The sequence below is a fragment of the Pan troglodytes genome, chromosome 7 (assembly GCF_028858775.2).
Source record: "Pan troglodytes isolate AG18354 chromosome 7, NHGRI_mPanTro3-v2.0_pri, whole genome shotgun sequence".
NCBI lineage: Eukaryota > Metazoa > Chordata > Mammalia > Primates > Hominidae > Pan > Pan troglodytes.
Genome location: NC_072405.2, coordinates 13,026,762 through 13,038,517, shown reverse-complemented (window position 1 = coordinate 13,038,517; position 11,756 = coordinate 13,026,762). Strand labels below are relative to the sequence as shown.

The window sequence follows — 11,756 nt, the reverse complement described above, 5'->3', positions numbered from 1 at the left end:
TGAAACTCTGTGATTCAGTTCTGTAAAAGAGAAGATTGAAATAGTACCCAACATGGTGTATTTAGAGTATTAAATCAGACAATTCATAGAAATGGCTGTGCTCAGTGCCTTCCACTACATAAAGCTTTGATTCAGCGCTACTGTTGTTACCGTCTGTGTATTCCAGGACAAGACTGGGGATGGAATCAGACTCAGGTAGTAGCGTATTCCTTTGAATCTCAGAGTTACAAAGTGGAGGTTCTATAATGATTAATTGCACAAATCCAGATATTACCATAAACATTTTAGCAGCGACATATCCTGATGCTCAAATTCTCAACTGATTGCTTGGCCAGGGACAAATGTAGCCATAAACAATTTTAGAGCAATTTTGACAGTCAGAGATATTTTATGTGACCATCTCCATTGACTTTGGAATTGAAAGATTCTACTGAATTGTCATATGAAGGATATTGCGATTATGTGAATTGGAAGAATGGTGTGAAATGAAGAAAGAGAAATCATATAAGCTATAGTTGAAGAATACAATGTATTCTTTTTTAATATACACATTGCAGCAGGTTTATCATTTGAATTTAAAATCAGAGCCGGATGTCCTTGTATGCCATTTCTTCAATTTTTGAGGGAGAAAATACTAGTTTCAAATGTATCATGAAATGACATTACATTTACCACCCACCAGCCTGTGTTGATTGAATAGTCCTGCATGTTCAGGTGTGACCTCTGAAAGTAAAGCAGAAGTGAAGATATAAATACAATAGGCTCATTGTCTATAGATAAACTGGAGAAATAATAAACTTGTTTTTCTAGGTAACATATGACATAGAGAATTTCTGATGCAGTATTGAAAATGCCAGAAATGTTAAATCGGTAGGCAACATTAAGAACTATAAGAACGGTTTTGTTCTTGTGCCTGGCCACCCAAGAGAAACAACAATATAGTACTTTCTCCCGTTAATGGTATAATGAATCCAGAACTGTTCTGTGGGATGTTTCTTAAACTTAGGAGGTGATAATCTCTCTTACCCTATACTTATTTCAGTACAAATCAGTTAGAAATTTCTTCTTTAAAAAATTTCTCTTGGGTTTATTTTCTTCTTTCCATGCTTGCTTTTGCCATTAAAGCTGAGCTCCTTTTCAAGTTTGGATTATTTTTGTGGTCTCTTGAAAAGTCTTCCCACTTAGGAATGCATTCTAGATGATTGTATGGGGTTAATATTTTTACAACACTGCTTTTATCATGTCACCTTCCTGCTCTAAAATTAATTATTACTGTCTATTTTTCTCACCTCATCCAATAAATAGCTGTTTCTTCACATTTTCAGGCTCAGCATTCCAGTCCCGCTCTGTCTCTCTCACTTATTTTTTCCCACTCATCAGTATTATTGTGATTCACTTGGAGCCCCCGTTGCAAGCACTTCTGCTTCTCTGCGCCATGTTCCTTCTCCCCTTTATGCTTTGCTCTGTCAGCTTCATCTCTTTTCTGCCTCCTGCGAGATCCACCTGTCTATATCGATTCCATCCTCAAAGGCTTCTTGCTGCAAACTTGGTCATGATTTACAAACCCAAATCAGCTCCAGTATGTCCTCTTGCACAGCAGTGGCTGTAAATACCCTGCTGCCATGGTGAGCACAAAGGATGCACAATCTCTGGCAGCTTTCCAGGGTTGTGAGGTCATAGCTGAGTCTTAATATTCTTGTCTCCCACAGGACTCTTGGGACATCAGGGTGGGCTACCTGGTATCTTATCTGCAAGAGAGCCCCAGGGCTTAGAATGATGAGGGATTTAGAGTGATAGTTGGGTCCTGATATGGTTTGGCTCCCTGTCCCCATCCAAATCTCATCTCGAATTTTAATCTCCATCACCCCATGTGTTGAGGGCAAGGCCTGGTGGGAGGTGATTGACTCGTGGGGCTGGATTTCCCCATCACCCCATGTGTTGAGGGCAAGGCCTGGTGGGAGGTGATTGACTCGTGGGGCTGGTTTTCCCCTTGCTGCTCTTGTGATAGTAAGTTCTCACAAGATTTGACAGTTTTATGAAGGGCTCTTCTCCCTTTGCTCACTGTCTCTCACTTGTGCCATGTATGACATGCCTTTGCTTCTCTCTCACCTTCCTCCATTATTGTAAGTTTCCTGAGGCCTCCCAGTCATGCAGAACTGTGAGTCAATTAAACCTCTTTCCTTTATAAATTACTGTCTCGGCTGTGTCTTTCTAGCAGTGTGAGAACAGACTAACGCAGGCCCTGAGATTCATGGGTTAAAAATGGCCCTGTCCCCACTCCCACAATTGCTGGTAAGAGATAGGGAAAAATAATCAGGGAACAGGTTGACCATTTGCAGCAAGTGCATTTGAAGGCCCCTTCCAGGCCGCTCTGCAGACTTTTCAAGTTCTTCAGAGAGGTCTTGGCATGAGTGAAAAAAACACACTCCTTTGGGGACTACAGGAGGAGTTGCCATTACCTGGAAAGGAAGCTTGTCTTCATCTTACAAAGGACAGTAGGATAAAGGATGTGGAGTGGAGAAAAAGACCTGAAAAGAGTAAAAGACTGTGGGCAGGGGAAGCAGCAACAACACCATCAAGAAAACCCAAACCAGCAGGTACTAAGGAGCACCAGCCCCTGGGACAAACTGGGCGGGGGGGGGGGGGTGCGGTGCAGAATGAGACAGAGACAGGAGGATGAGGGAGACAGAGGAGGATGAGGAAGAGAGAGAGGCAGAGAGAGAGAAAGAGAGAGGAGAGAAGGAAGGCAGAGGCAGAAGGTGTCCTAGAAACTACTCACTATGTTGGTGCCCAGGTTAAATGCTATTGAGAATTATTGTAAACCCTCAGATCTTGAGGGCTTTGTGTTCTGAGTCAATAGATGCAACATTAAAGTAATAAAGACTGCAGTCTTATCTATCAGAAACAAAAGCACATCTGTGCTTAGGAAGTGACTAACACATTTTCAGTCCCAGATTTATTAGGACATCCCACATGGGTCAGGCCTTCAGGGCCTTTGCAGCCCCCTCTGGGATGTTTGGCCGGGTGGATACGTTTTTTCTGGGGCTGTTTCATGCCCTTCCTGGATGAGGCTCTGCGTCACAGGTGCTTGAAGAAGTGTAAACACACCTTGTTTCTTCAGCAGTGTCTTAGTTCATTTGTGTTGCTATAAAGGAATACCTGAGATTGGATAATTTATAAAGAAAAGAGGTTTATTTGGCTCACGGTTCTGCAGGCTGTACAGGAATCATGGTGCTGACATCTGCTTCTGGTGAGAGCCTCAGGAAGCTTCCATTCATGGAGGAAGCTGAAGGGGAGCCAGCATGTCACATGGCGAGAGCAGGAGCGGGAGAGAGAGGGAGCAAGAGAGGGAGGGAGAAGGGGCCAGCCTCTTTTAAATAACCAGATCTCATGTAAACTCACAGAGTGGGAATTCACTCATTACTGCAGCAAGGACAGCACCAAGCCATTCATGAAGCATCTGCCCCCATGGCTCAAACACCTCCCACTAGGCCCACCTCCACTGTTGGAGGCCACATTTTAACACGAGATCTGGAGGGGACAAACCATCCAAACCACATCAAGTAACAGAATAAAAAATGCATCCTGGTGTGTCCTACTAGTAGAAGCTTGGAGTCCTCTTTGGGCCTTTTTTATGTCAAAGACGATAAATTTCTATTTTTATTTTAGAATCTTAAAAATAATCCATAAGCTGTGAAGGCAGGTTCCAAATAGGTCTGAAAGTGGTTTGAGAAATAGAAACGTAAGTGCGTCAGTTTACAAATGGCTACTTTGAAGGAAAAGAAGACTGAACTCAGCATCAGAGCATGGCACAAGGATGTGCCTGTCTCTCAGCCATGCTGGGCGCTGACCCCTTTGTAAAACCCAGAGCAATAACACATGTTCTCCTTGTTACCATGGGCTTTGTGCAAATCAAGATAGAACGGAATGATTATATGTGGAATTTATTGTCACGTACCCTGTAAATACAGCATGTTAAATATAGTTATACATTTCTTAAAATCGTTACAGTTTCTAGACAAACCTAGCACTCTTTCATTCAAATAAGGTGAAGATAGAGCAAATAGGCTTTCATAGAATGCAAATTCAAAAATTGCAGTAAGACTTATGGCTTGGAAAAATTCAAGTTTTTTTAAAATAGAAAAGTGTTGCATTTTACTAGAATGTTAGATAAGACATCAGTACTGTAAAGGTATGAAGAAATAATGGTTGAAGAAGGAATTCTCCCTAGACAATTCTAGATAAGATGCATATTATTCTCATCTTGGGCGAAACATGATAGTGGGATTAATGCTTTCTGCCAAACAAATAATTATGTGTTCTAGTTATTCAAGGGAATCTCAAAACTGAAAGTTCATAAAGTCCTAATACTGTTCCATATTTTTTTTTTTTTTTTTTTTTTTTTGAGACGGACTCTCACTCTGTCACCCAGGCTACAGTATAGTGGCCCAATCTTGGCTCACTGCAGCCTCTGTCCCCCAGTTTGAGCGATTCTCCTGCGTCAGCCTCTCGAGTAGCGGGAATTACAGGTGCCAACCCTGCCTCACTATTTTTATTTTGTATTTTTAGTAGAGAAGGAGTTTCACCATGTTGGCCAGGCTGGTCTCAGACTCCTGACCTCAAGTGATCCATCCACCTTGGCTTCTCAAAGTGCTGGGATTACAAGCTTGAGCCACCACACCTGACTTTTTTTTTTCTTTTTTTTTTTAACAGATCAACTATTTACTTTTAATATGAAGCAACCATTTCCTTGTCCTTGTCCTGAAGTCTCCTGTGGCTTCATTTGCTCTCAACTATGTTTGAGATCCTGTGCTTCTCTTGGGCATCCATTTCTTAAGCGTCCAGAGCCTAGGGGTGATGGACTATTCCTGTTATACACTGGAAAAAGCAGTTTTTATATTAAAGGAAAAAAAATGAGGTGGAGTTTTGTCTGAGGTCAATATTAGGTTTCCTATGAGATGAATCATATTATAGTTACTCAACTATACTGTTCTCAGCTTTTCCTAAAATTCCTTTCCCCTGACATAAACAGAAACACACACAAAGCCAAGACATTTAGGCAATACCAGAATCACTCCTTTCTGCTAGGAGGCTGCCAGGTGTGTGAGAATTTCACATCTACAATTTACCTCCTATGGGACTTAGGTCTCCCACCTGGACCAGTCTTGCTTCTGGGGTTGGGAATGGTGTCGTTCCTAAGTTTTGAATAGAAGGACTCACTCCCCACACCTTCCTGCCACTTTCTTCATCTGAATTTGAATTTTCTTTCTTCTGTATTAGAAAGTTCTTACAAGTTTTTTTTTTTTTAATTTTAAAAATGGTCCTTGCCAGTGATTTGCATAAATTGGGGTGACAGATGCATTTTATGTAGCAGCATGCCCTCTCTAGAGTGCTTTTTGCCAGGTAGTTTCTAAGGGCCTGGATCCTAGCCAATGTCAGAAGGAGTGTAATAAACTGATAAAAATAGAACTGGATGGCAAAAGAAGATAACTAGCTGACGGAGAGGCCCTTTCTCATGCATTTTTTTGGGTGGCAGCAGGGTGCTGGTCAAGGACCACTATTGATTAAAGAGTATAATTGGATTGTTTGCAACTCAATGAATAAATACTTGAGGGGATGGATACCCCATTCTTCATGATTTGCTCATTTCACATTTCATGCTTGTCTCAAAACATCTCATCTACCCCAAAAGTATGTACACCTACGATGTACCCACAAAAATTAAAAATTAAAATTTATAAAGGGCCACGGTTGATAATAGGGGTGTATTTGGAAACATCTAATGTACTGAATTTTCCCCCATCAAATGAGTGAAAGAAAAGATTGCAGGGGGTGGTGAGGGCACTATGCATTCTAAGTTTAGTGCAATAGTAAGAAAATTAGTGCATTGCATGGGGTGAATATGAATAATGAGTATCAGCGTGCATGCCATTTGGAATAATCATTCTAGAAACAAATCACCCACACAATGAAAGTGATTTCACTGAATAGGATTGATGGCTTTGAGGTCACCATTCTGTTGGTTCCCTTGAACACAGACTGGGCGACTGGTATGTTGCATATGTCCCTCTTGTATGGGATGGGGATTACTTGTTGGCAAAGACACCATAGATTTTCTAAAAAGAGACTTGGAGATCATCCATTTGACAGTTGTACAAACTGAGTTCTGAAGCTTTGTGAAGCGTGAGCTTTATTCTACTGCTGGAATGCAAGCAATTGATGGGGAGTGTTAGGCCGCTTCCTAGTCAAGCTGAGAGGCTGCCTAAGGCTCTGCAATACCCCTGAATGATAATGCTCGCTGCGGTCCAGGCCATTAAACCTCTTTGCGTTAACTTTGGATCATGTTTACGGCATACCATCAGATGCCCATCTGATGATTTTAATCACAACCGTCATTCACTTTTCTCCCAAAATTAGCCAAGTTTTAAATTAATTGAGAGAAAGCACCTGTCCCAAAGTGGTACCTTTGATTTTTCTGGTTGTTCTAGTCATTTTGGGGCATTCATTTAATTCCATCTCAGTCTCGGATGGTGTGCAACAACTTACCCTGTATTTCCCTGCTCTAAAGCAGGAACTATTGAGTGGAGAAAATTCACGGAATGCTAAACAGTCTCTAGGTTAGTTAAAAGTAAAAAGGTTACTTGGGGGTGATGGGGGCTAGTGTTTTTATTTTTTTATGGAAAAATCTGAGATTAAAACATAAGCCTCAACCCTCAAAAAATGATTTTAGTGATGTCAGTACTTAGAAGTGTGGAAACAAGTCTTGGTACTGTACTTTTTTTTCTTCTCTACATAGTTGCAGTATTGTGGGATAAGGAGTGTATTAGAATTCAGAAGACCTGGGTTCACATTCAGACCCTTCCCCTATTAGGTATTTGATCAGGATCAACTTACTCCTTTGAATTTGAATTTTACTGCCTCAGAGGCTTGTTATGAAGATGAAATACAATGAGATGATATTAATGTCTACTTACGTGTTTGTTGAATTTATCAATTATTGAGACAGCCCAAGATACCTGCATTTCATAATCTTAATAGTGAAGTTCGTTTTTTAGTGTGCTAACAAATGAAGAATGTAGTTTCTGAGCAAGTGTCTCTTCTCAGTAGATTGTCATCTTTTCATTTGTATAAATAATACATCTTTCTAAGACAAAAAATATTCCCTTCCTTTCTTCCCTTTCTTTCTCCCTTCTTTTCTCTTTCTCTCTCTTCCTTTAAGTCCCGTCTCCTTTCTTCCCTCCTTCTTTCTATTTCATTTTTTTTGTGGGGATTATGTGTAAAATATTTTGTGTCCTCATGAGAAGATATTAATTCAAAGAGTATGGGATAAGTATAGGATAAATCATTCTTACAGCTTAGTTATCATATTGACTTGTATCATTTTAACTATTTTTTCATTTAAAGACTTTTAAATACATAGAAAATAACACAACAGAATCTAAGTTAGATGTAACAAATGTATTTTTTTGGTATATTTGCTTTAAATGCCTTTTTTGAAAGAAGCAAACTATTACAGAGACAGCCACAGTTACAGACCCACATTGCATCCTTGTCTTTCCTTTACCTGTTTGTCCTCTCTACGAAAGTGATAAAGTGCCAAATGGAGCATTCCCTATTTTGAAAATGTATAAATATTTATTCTTATTACATTTCCATTCTGTTGTTAAAACATATGCATCCAATTTATTAGTTTTTACTATTCTATAGCATACAATTTTATTGCCATGCCAGAATTTACTTATCTTTCCTTTATCGATGAACTCTTCAAAGTTATTTCCCAGTTTCTGCAACTATAAATGTTTCTATAGAAAATTTTCTTGCATATATATGTGTGATAACTTTGTCAGGCTATATGCCTAGGAGTAGAATGCTGGGTTATAATGGATTTATGTGCAAAACCACACTGAATATTCCCTACTGCTTTCAAAGTGGCTGCACCAATTCACAGCCCTGCTGGCAGTGTATATGTGTTACTATAATCCCTTATCCTTGCCAACATTTGATATTGTTAAGCTTTGAAACATTTATCCAATTTTCATTGTCATTCAATTTGCATTTCTGGAATTGCTAGTAAATTTGACCATGCTTTCATATTTATGTTGGCTATTCAGATTTTATCTTTTGTAAATTGCTCATTTGCATCTTTTGCTCATTTCTTCTATTGCATTCTTTGCTTAAAATATTTACAGGAATTTTTATTTTCCCTATACTAATCTTTTGTGAGCTATACACATTGCAAATAACTTCTCCCTATCTGTTTCCATTGGTGTAATCTGATATGATGCTTATAATGGCTTTTATAATACAAATTTCTTTTTAATTGTAAGGTTGCTAACATTTTCCTTTTTGATTTGCTGTTTTGCTTTCGTGTCCTGTTCAAGCATTCCACTCTTACCTTGAAGTCATAAATATAGTTTCCTATATTTCATTATAGAGGTATCCAAAGGTTTTCACCTCTAAGATCTTTAATGACATAGGAGTTATGCTACATATGGTATTAAATAAATCTGTACCAGAAAAGTTGATGCTAGCTCCTTTAACAAATAAACTCACAAGTATAGGTCATCTAATCTGATAAAAATTTATCAAGTAGGTCCACAATGGACATTTTTGATTGGCAGTTGCCTTTACTGTAAGACTTGACTCGGGGACCCCAGTTCCTTCCACACTGTAGCTCCACCATTTCTGCCCATGGCTTCAAGGTTGCCAAAAGAGTGCAGAAGGCTTGGAGATTGTGCAGTGAGTCCTTGGTGGGTCAGGCCTGGAAGTGGGTGCATTAATTCTGCTCACCTTCCATCAGCCAGATCTCAGACACATGGCTACATCCAAAAGCATGGGAGGCTGGGGAAGGTGGTTTTAGCTATGTGCCCACGAAGACAAGAAAAGAGGGTTAGTGAACAGGGAATCTGTCCCTGCCCCAGGTCTAATTAATTATCGTTATTATTATTATTTTGAGACAGGGTCTTGCTGTGTCTCCCAGTCTGCAGTGCAGTGGTGCAATCTCAGCTCGCTATAGCCTCAACCTCCTGGGCTCAAGCGATCCTCCCACCTCAGCCTCCCGAGGCGCTGCGATACAGGCATGTGCCGCCATGCTTGGCTAATTTTCGTATTTTTGGTAGAGATGGGGTTTCTCCATGTTGCCCAGGCTGGTCTTGAACTATTGAGCTCAAATGATCAGTCTACCTTGGCCTCCCAAAGTGCTGGGATTACAGGTGTGAACCACCATGCCCAGCTTATATTTGTTTTTATCCATAAAGATAGCACATGTTGTACAACTTAAAAAAAATTGATATTATTCCAGGTTCCCATACATAAGCTAGTTTAATTGTTGACTCTGTTTCGTTCCATTTTTCTATTTGTCTGTCTCTAAACCTCACTGTTTTTGTTAATATAACCTTACAATAAGTTTTGGTATCTGGAAGAGTAATTATCAGTTCACTTTTATTCAAAGTATATACTTTATATACCTAGATAATTAGAAAAATATAAAATCCAAAGTAGTGATAATATACTTGCTTTTTTTCTTGGGGGTGGGGAGGCTCTTGTGTGATCTGTGCACACTCTTTACGCAATCTGTTTTTACATATCTGTACCCCAGGCAAGAAGTGTTTTACCTCCAAAATGGACTCCATTTCATGGCTAAGAACCACAGTACTATTTGTTCAATTTCAAAAGGTGTCAAAGTTGCCCCTGGTAGTGCTTTGTTATCATCTTTCAATGTAGACAGAACATCTTAAAACTCTGGGAAAACAAGATTTTCAGGAAGTTGGGTTTCTGCTTCTTAGTGCACTTCCTAATAAGTGGAATGCAACCAAGGGGAAAGAAAATTATTATGCCATGTCTTTAAATAGATATGATTATGGATGCAATCATTGGTATCCATAGGTTTAAATCATTTATTTTATTTAATGAATTATTTTTTTTTGGAGATGCATTTTCCCTCTTGTTGCCCAGGCTGGAGTGCAATGGTGCAATCACGGCTCACTGCAACTTTCTCCTCCTGGGTTCAAGGGATTCTCCTGCTTCAGCCTCCTGAGTAGCTGGGATTATAGGTGCAGGCCATCAAACCCCACTAATTTTTGTATTTTTAGTAGAGATGGGGGTTTCACCATGTTGGCTAGGCTGGTCTTGAACCCCTGACCTTGGGTGATCCACCTGCCTTGGACTCCCAAAGTGCTGGGATTACAGGCGTGAGCCATTGCCTATAATCATTTAAATACAAAAAGGCTTCCTAATTTGTTTTTTTTCCATGTAAAAATATATAAGAAAAAACACTTTCCCTAAGAATAGCTTTTTGGTTACAAATGGTCTAAGGTATATTAAACATGGAAAACCCAAATATTCTCAGCAGAGAACAAGAATGGAATTCAGTATTTTCAAAGGAAACAATGCAAATATGGGCTGATGTAAACAGTTAAGAAAGGCTGCACCAGTCACTTCTTTTATTTTTTAATTTTCTCTCTCCTTCTTTTTCTACCAGAAGTGTAACTAGCTAAAGCAGGAGTAAAACAGGCTAAAGGCTCCCTCATCATGTTTGTGTTCCTCTCTCTCCGTTACTACCCTCTAAAATTCTCACATTCCTGAGCATCCAGGCTGGTTTCCTACCCTGATTACAATGTCCTTGTGCTCTTTCACCTGCCCACGGACCCTGCATTTAGGACTTCTGTTAGCTCCCTTGGTAAACTAAGCCACGCAAATGCCCTGGGGATGATAACTAGCTAAGGTCCTAGTCCGCACCCATGCACTGACAAGCCCAGAGCTGCTGCGGTGGAGATGTCACACACTGACGCAATCAGCAGGACAGCCCTTTCCAGCTATCACAGCAGCTACTGACCGGTTGCTAAGGTTGCTGTCACCTATGTGAATATTTCACCTCACTTTTTAAATAAACAAACATCGTCAGATATTAGGGATACAACCTCTAGTTGCTCACATGCTAGGTGATACAAATGCACATTTTTAATGCTTCAAGTATTCATCCAGCATCTACCATAAGACAAGGGTTTGCTAAGTGCTGGGGGTTCAATGATAAATGTTCAGGTTTGAAAAAAAAATAGACGTGGTTCTTGCTCTGATGGAGCTTAGGATTTAGTGAGGGAGAGAAACATTGATACAGACACGTGAGTGTGATACACACACATGCGCACCCTCACTCATGGATCAGAGTTTGAAGGAAAAGAACAAGATACCACAGATGAGGTCCTGGGAGGCTGGAGGAGACTTTCTTAGGAAAGGATCGTGTGTGGAGGGGAAGACAGTCTTGGGCTGAGGGCGTGGGTTATGCGAGGCTGTGGGGAGGGGTGGAGGCGTGTGGAACATTGAAGCTACCAGAAGAGCACATCTTTCTTCCAGCGAAGAGACTGAGAAGAGACCAGTCCCAGTGAGGTGGGAGATGCCAGTAGAGCCATGTGATGCAGGGCTTTAAAGGATGTTGGAAGTCTGATATTTCTTCTTTCAGTGCAGCTGAAATGAGAACAGATCAGAGGCCACAGTAGCAGATTTGGGTAAATCAGTGCAGCATGATGGGATCGGACAGCAGCTCAGCCTGAGGACGTGGAGATGAGGACATGGAAGAGCAGATGGGTGGTCGTGGATGAGCTAGTTGGGTGTCACAAAATGAGACTGAATTGGACATGGGAAGTAAAACGGGGAAATATCAGCAATGACTCACAGAAGAAAGGTACTATCCAGCAATGGAGCAGAGTTAAAATGAAGCTAAATCAGTCAAACCTTTAAAAGTCAAAGCTGCTTACTGC

General features: G+C 40.3%; 1 long non-coding RNA gene across 1 annotated transcript; it reads right to left on the bottom strand.

Moving 5' to 3' along the window:
* Positions 1-594: 594 nt before the first annotated feature.
* LOC134810703 (uncharacterized) lies at positions 595-1,608 on the bottom strand. The gene is made up of 2 exons (XR_010159360.1): positions 1,290-1,608; positions 595-723 (listed from the first exon to the last, which is right to left on the bottom strand). It is a non-coding gene; the product is annotated as an uncharacterized LOC134810703 (long non-coding RNA).
* Between the last annotated feature and the right edge of the window lie 10,148 nt (positions 1,609-11,756).